Raw genomic sequence first — 8,411 nt, forward strand, 5'->3', positions numbered from 1 at the left:
CATTTCTAAACTTTAGATTAAACTTAAATCCTTTCTTTTCATAAAGCTTAGAGTTGGGCCTAAATCATGTGAACCTTAACCATCCCTTATTTATGCTGCTCTAGTCTTATACAGTTAAGGGCGTTGCTACAGTTCACTGCGCATTTCTTCACCTATATCTTTTTATTCATCATGGGTTTTAATGCTAATACCACAGAAAAAAGATAACAGTTGTCATGGCCCCCCTGTCTCCTTCTGGCTGCCTCTGCCTCAATTTTATCCCACAACTTAGACATTCACATTACTCACACTCTCATTACACATACATATAGGATCTTGGGGGTGGGCACGATACACGGAATCCAAAGTACCATCAGGGTGTACACCCCACCCCTGGCGTCGTTGCCCACCTCTCAATGTTAAATACACGTAGACATTGAGGGCCAGCAGGAGGGACCATGCGCTTACCTGCTGCTCTCTGGCAGGTAGCTCCATGCCCTCCTGGGTTTTAAATGCACCTTAGAACACACATGCATCAACACTACAATGAGCGGGTGGAGGGAGGTTTGGAGTCTTCTCTCACCCCCATTCTCTGCGACCTGCTGGAGCGGGGGGGCTAGGACTAGGAGGAGGAGTTGGCCGTCCGACTGCGGTCTGGAGTGTGGGGCCTCCCTGCTGCTGCGGAGTCGGGGCGGTCTGCCTCCCCCCACCGCAGGGAAAAGGGTAACACCACCTGGGTCTGGGTGCAGTTCCCCCCCTCCAGGGGCAAGGGTACCTAGACCCGGGGCTTAGAGTACGCTTGGGGAGTGTGATCGTGTGTACAGCGTCTCTTTATGTCTGTCTCCACGCTGGTTGAGTGTGGAGTAAGTGTATATGAGAGCATGAGGGTGGGAATGGATGTTTGTATCTGTGTGTGCCTGTATTTCTGTGTCTATATGTCAGGTTGGGTGTCAGGCGCCACCTCTCTGGGGACATCTCAGGCCCTCCAAGGTATGGAGGCCTATCTCCCCCTACCACCACTTCCCTGCCAGTGGCGGACTGCCTCAGACATCGGTGCGTTGGTGGTTCTTTGTGTCCGGGGATGGGCGTCCAGGTACACACCGGCTCACTCCTTGGCGGCCGCTTATCGGGGCCTGGAGCCTGGGGCTTGCTCGGGCCACTTCGGAGGTGGGGTGCCCCCGGCCTCTCGGCCTGGGGCTCGGTCACTCAGGCACGGCTGGCTGCCGGCGGAGCTCATGGGCGCGTCACTGCAACTCCCCCTGGCTTCTGCTCCGCGGCTGCTGAGTGAGCCCTCATCTGGGATTCTCCTCAGCTCTTTCTGGGACAGTGGCGCGGCTGCCCCTCTGTTGGTCTTCCTTGGTCTCTTGTGTTCTGGGGGCCTCTGGATGTCTGGAGTTTTGATCTCCTCCACACCTGCTTCACGCCCTGGAGGACGGGGCTGTGGCCCCCCCACACCCTCTAGCAGATCATTACATGAAGGAACCTTTTAAAAAACAAAAAACAAACACGTCCATGCTCACAGGTGTACACACGGGTGATCACACCCACAAACTACACCCTTTGTGGCTCCTACCTCAAAGCACACTGTGTTCTGTTGATCTTATGTGCTGCACAATAATGTTTAATATTTAGTATATACTGTCATATTTCCATATATCATTGTGATGTTGTTTATTCTATTACTCTTGTTCTCTTCTGCTTGTTTTCTTTTTTCTTTCTCAGCAGGTGATCCAGGTGATTGATATATGCATTTTTTTCTCTGCTCATTCTGTTGGTTTTTGTCTTTTGCCCTTCTCCCCCGTCCCTCTTCTCAGCTGTTTCTCTTTCCCTCTTTCTTTCTCCCCTTCTTTCCCCCAGTCAAGTCTGTCCCATATTCAGTAAGTGAAAATAAAATAAACAATAAAAGGTGAATCAAATGGACCATTATGGCAAGGCTGGGATGGTCAATTTGGTAAAGTAAATCCGTTGGGCATCTTTCTTTGCCTTTAGACAACAATTCTGATGGCAAAAGAGCCAAACGGGACAGGCAAGAAAAAAAAAAAAATGGAATGTGGTTTTATTTTGTCATAGTCTTGGGTTTTGGACCACTGGTCTTATCTTTTTATTGTATAAATCTGGTTTCATGCTTATTCATTTATTCTGTTCCTCATATGGTCTGGTATGGTTCCTGTATGGTTCCTGTATGGTTTCTGTATGGTATTCTCTGTTAGTAGTCTGTGTTTATTTCTTCCCTTAGTGTTCCACTTGTGTGGTTATAATTTATTGTTTCCTGATTTATTTTGGTAGCTATTTGTCTTTTGTGTTTTGCTCTTAGTTTTCTCAGTTTACTTGAACTCAAATGAACCCAAATGGGTTCATATCCTCTCTCATCGATTCTGTTTTTATTGATTCAGATATTATTTTACAGTGTGTGTGACACTGAGGTGGTCTAGAAATAAACATAACTGAGTTGACTGATGTAAAAAAAAAACAGAAAATATTTGATGTAAATATTTATATATATTATCTCTTTGTCCTTTCCTTCATATTATGATTTACTTGGCACCATTTATCTCACACAAAGTGATTGTTATTTATAAAAGTTTAATAAATAAAAAAAGTCCTGAAATTAATCCTTTAATCTTTAATATAAACATATTTAATGTAGCAGTAAATGAGCCATTACTTAAAAGTCCTCACTTGACCCAGCTCTCTATATCTCAAATTCTTGAAAGAGTAGCTATAAAGCAACTAAGTCATCATCTGCAGGGGAAGTGTTTATTTATAAAGTTTCAGACCTTAGTGATGATTATATGGATTGTTACTCTGTGTCATACCCATACCTATCATGAAAAATCATTCACTTATAACATGAAACATTTAAGTCTAAATAAGAGATTGGAAATAAGATTAACAATAACATGAATGATTATTAAATTAATAACTGTTATTAGAAGAACAACAGAGTAGCAGGCAAATTGTTTTGTGGATGCATATGAGATGCTCAATATTAGCATGAGACCACTAATACTGAAGAAGCCTCTGAGATGAGGTAAAACATCTCCACAAAATATAAAGTCCACTCAGTGATAATTTTCACAGCAAAAGCACATGCGAACACTCAGAGATATAGCATATATTGATATAACAAGATGGTAGGGGACAGAGTTTGAACTGAGGGTTTAAATTGTTCATTACAAGCCCTCAGTTTTATTAATTTTATTCATTTAACCACAGCCTTTAATATGGGATTTTTTTTGGCATATGTTGTTATCTGTAAAGCACTTTGACTGCAAAATTTTTCAACTGTGTAATATAAATAAAGGTTGTTTGAATGATTGATATTCTGTCAATAATAATCAGTTTTGTAGCACTGTTATTGTTTGATCAAATCTAAAACCATTTGTTAGAAATCAATTATCAGTCAATATGAGTCATAGATTCCTTCTACATGAGGTTCTCTAGAAACTTACAGTAGTAGAGTGCCCAGCGCAGTAAAAGAGAACAATTATGGTGTCTTTCCAACTACATATTTGTATTCTTGCTATTGAAATCTCAAGACCTAAAACCAGCATACATAATATCCTTGAGAATTCACTCTTTTTCAGTCTTTTCACTCGCCATGGGTTTGAGGAGTGGAGATACGTGCATCAGTTTTATTTTTATTGCACAAAAGCACAAGAGCTCGACGGTAAAGTAGATGCTGCACTGAGACAGAAACAGTCGCATTGTTGTGGAAACCTGTGGAAAACTGTTACCCCGGTTTCAACCGTCCATTAAGGTCGTGTCGGAAAGGTGGATGTTGTACAAGATAAGGACAATAGCGACAATACCTCCCACCCACTCAATGACCTGCTGGCCTGTCACAGGAGCACGTACACTGAGAGATTGAGATTACCCAAATGCATCACTGAACAACACAGGAAATCACTCCTGCCTGTACAACTGATCCATCTAATGCACAGTACACAATGCAATAGTTACACCCTTTGTGATGGCTGCATGCAACCACACAATTGAGATACTTAGGTAATATTCATTTGGTCTTTTGTCTTATGTTTACGTTATACTCTAAAACTTCTGTGATCATAAGTTAACTAATTTGATATTTTGAGTTTTCCTGTAATGCATGACAGCACTAAGCTATAGCCCAAATGGTGGCATAGACTTTGCTTTGCATTGTTTGTTATTTTATATAGGTATGTTATATTGATTATATTTCTGCTCTTTCTGAGTTACCTGACCTCTGCTCCAGTCCTTCCTGGTTTGGCTGAAAGAGGAGGCTGAGGGTGGAGCTGGTTTAAATGCAGAAGCCAATAAAGTGGACTGGACCATCTATTGTGATCATGCAGGGGGAATGGGGTTCTTCGTGAATGATGGTTAGCTGTTATCTCTTTAGTTTTCACTTTTGGTGTATATAATGGTTTATTCATTTGCTATATAACTGGAGCTGTTTCTCATTTGGGCAGGTCAGTTTGTTGAGTTATGTTTTTGTTAAGTGACTTTTGAGTAGCGTTCTGTTAAGGTAACCTCTTTTATGGGCCCACTTGGTTCTTAAAAACTTTGTTTGTTATTTTGAATTTTTGTAATCATCTTGTCCTTTTTGGGGGTATAATAAAACCCATTTTTTTGAAGATTACATTTGTCCCTGTGTGTTCCTGGCTGCTTGGGTCATGACACCCTTTTTCACATCCTACAGTGAAAATAACAAAGTTTGGAGTAAAATGTCAGTCATATATATTTCATCTCTGTCATATATTTTATATTTATGATTGAGCTCTTTGTATATATTAGAGCTAATTCATATATTTTGTAAACTTTGTAATATATTGCATTATTTAATCTAGTTTAGTCTGTTACTGTTCTTATTGTCTATTGTCTCACTGTAAACACATAATTTCCTTAGTGAAGTATTCTGATTCTGATTACACAGCTGACAGAACTTTAAGCATCTGCAGAGACAGCATGCACCCAGAGGGGTTTTATAGCTGAATGTATGCAGACGCAATCCCAGCAGGCAAAGCCTGATCTTCATCAGGCAACAAAAGCAGTTTTTAGTGGTCAGATTTGAAGACTCCATTTCTACTTGTGCATATTTCTAAAATAGAATCACCGTGGCGATTGCTTTAGTCTCTTCGGGTTGGTTTTCATCTTTGCCTTGTGTTGTCAACTCAAAAAACAAAGAGACTGTATTTGTGTTCTTATTAGGATAGTAATTTGTTTTGGTGCATATAGGTTTATATTGTTATTTAGTAATTTTGTGAAAATGTTTATCAAATAAAGGTTTTCCTTGAGTATTACATTCACCAAAAAAGTCTCTTGAGTCACTGATGTTCACAGCACAAACACTGCATATCATCATTTTCACAGCTCCTTGTATTCTAATGCAACTTTTTTAAATTTTGTTTTAATTATATGTGTTTGCTTTAGCATAAATGTTCTAAAACTGTTTATCAAAACATAAATAGTTTAATTAATAATCTCCAGTTTAGATGCTGGTTTTCAAAACTTGTAAAGCTGGCAGGTTAACTGAAGAATTTTCCCTTTATGTTTTTAGAATTATTTAGCAATTCAGTCACAAATAATGTGGAAAAACAGAAACAAAAGGAGCAGAACAAAGTTAAAACAGAAAAGTAAAAAAAAAGAAAACCAAGCCAAATTAAACATGTGCATACTTTGCTGGCAAAAGATTCTGTCTCTAGAAAAAGACAACATAAAACCATCAGGTACACTTTTCTAGTACCTCTTACTAATGTCTTTGTTTGCTTAACTTAAAAGAAAAAACTGATATCAAAATAATTTTAGACAAAATATGCATCTTCTCTGCGTCATCGCTTCCTCTGTGTAGTTAATTCCTCTATTTTTCTAAAGAAATGTCTTCAGAAATACGTAAATATTTGTCATGCCCTTGTGGGCTCTTCCAAAGAAAACTGTCTGTCATCAAACCAAAATGTTGTATTCTTGCTTAATGTATTTACAAGCAACCTCAGCACATAGGAGGTTGTTGTTACTTTTTGGACGTAGGATCGACAACAGCTGAACCAGAGTATCACAGTCTTGTTAATCATGTGTAAATTCTGAACTCAAACTCGTGCAGTCCCAGCTATCAGACTCAAGTGTATCCACATGGACCTGAGCAGCCATCTGTCAAGATACTGTCTCTGGCCACCTGTCCAGCCCCCAGAGAGATCCTGCAACCTTTGTTACCAGCTCACTCCTCAATCACCTGAAAGGTGCCAATCCAGATGTGGATGTTCTGCCCTGCCTTGTTATCACCAGCCACTCGAGAGGCCAGAACCTGTCTCCATAATGTTTTTATTTGGATCTGTATCCTTCTACTATATATAGGACTGACAGCTGTTGTCAGTCCTACGTTCCAAAAACTAAAACAACATCCTATTTGCCGAGGATGCTTGTAAATACACTAAGCAAGAATCCAACATTTTGGCAAGTTTTTCTTTGGAAGAGACCACAAGGGCGTGAGAGAGAGAGAGAGACGCAATATAATTTAGCTGATTTATGATAAAGAATGAAAGAATAATGTGGTAAGTGTTTATATTTTCTGTAATGCTTACATCATCTTCCTTTGCCTTATTTGATGAAAAACAATACGAAATGTGAGATGTGTCATACTTGAGGGGATTTGCTGTATGAGTGCATTTAATTTAGATCCCTCCGGGGTCAAGAATTGTGAATGATGAAGAAAAATAGATACATTGATAAAATGATAAATAGTAACTACAACACTACTACAAACCGGATTCCAAAAAAGTTGGGACACTAAACAAATTGTGAATAAAAACTGAATGCAACGATGTGGAGATGGCAAATGTCAATATTTTATTCAGAATAGAACATAAATCATGGAACAAAAGTTGAAACTGAGAAAATTTATAATTTTAAGGGAAAAATATGGTGATTCAAAATGTCATGGTGTCAACAAATCCCAAAAAAGTTGGGACAAGGCCATTTTCACCACTGTGTGGCATCTCCCCTTCTTCTTACAACACTCAATAGACATCTGGGGACAGAGGAGACCTCAAGTTTAGAAATAGGAATGCTCTCCCATTCTTGTCTAATACAGGCCTTTAACTGTTCAATCGTCTTGGGCCTTCTTTGTCGCACCTTCCTCTTTATGATGCGCCAAATGTTCTCTATAGGTGAAAGATCTGGACTGCAGACTGGCCATTTCAGTACCCAGATCCTTCTCCTACGCAGCCATGATGTTGTGATTGATGCAGAATGTGGTCTGGCATTATCTTGTTGAAAAATGCAGGGTCTTCCCTGAAAGAGATGACGTCTGGATTTGAGCATATGTTGTTCTAGAACCTGAATATATTTTTCTGCATTGCTGGTGCCTTTCCAGACATGCAAGCTGCCCATGCCACACGCACTCATGCAACCCCATACCATCAGAGATGCAGGCTTCTGAACTGAGCGTTGATAACAACTTGGGTTGTTCTTGTCCTCTTTGGTCTGGATGACATGGAGTCCCACATTTCCAAAAAGAACTTTGAATCGTGACTCGTCTGACCACAGAACAGTCTTCCATTTTGCCACACTCCATTTTAAATGATCCCTGGCCCAGTGAAAACGCCTGAGCTTGTGGATCTTGCTTAGAAATGGCTTCTTCTTTGCACTGTAGAGTTTCAGCTGGCAACGGCGGATGGCACGGTGGATTGTGTTCACTGACAATGGTTTCTGGAAGTATTCCTGAGCCCATTCTGTGACTTCCTTTACAGTAGCATTCCTGTTTGTGGTGCAGTGTCATTTAAGGGCCCGGAGATCATGGGCATCCAGTATGGGTTTACGCCCTTGAGCCTTACGCACAGAGATTGTTCCAGATTCTCTGAATCTTCGGATGATGTTATGCACAGTTGATGATGATAACTGCAAAGTCTGTGCAATCTTTCGCTGGGTAACACCTTTATTGCTCCACTATCTTTCTGCACAACATTGTGGGAATTGGTGATCCTCTACCCATCTTGGCTTCTGAGAGACACTGCCACTCTCAGAAGCTCTTTTTATACCCAATCATGTTGCCAATTAACCTAATTAGTGTTAATTGTTCTTCCAGCTCTTCGTTATGCTCAAATGTACTTTTCCCAGCCTCTTATTGCTACTTGTCCCAACTTTTTTGGGATTTGTTGACACCGTGTAATTTTGAATCAACATATTTTTCCTTTGAAATGATCTCAGATTAAACTTTTGATCTGTCATCTACGTTCTATTCTGAATAAAATATTGACATTTGCCATCTCCACATCATTGCATTCAGTTTTTATTCACAATTTGTTTAGTGTCCCAACTTTTTTGGAATCCGGTTTGTATTTTTATTAGTACAACTAACTACTGTTGATAACAATAATAATAATACTGTCACGGCTAACCAGGGTGAGTCGTGTGGGGGAATAAATGAGGACACAAGAGCAGGCACTCGCTGAGACGCGAAA

This window comes from Rhamphochromis sp. 'chilingali', assembly GCF_963969265.1.
Source record: "Rhamphochromis sp. 'chilingali' genome assembly, chromosome: 21".
Lineage (NCBI taxonomy): Eukaryota > Metazoa > Chordata > Actinopteri > Cichliformes > Cichlidae > Rhamphochromis > Rhamphochromis sp. 'chilingali'.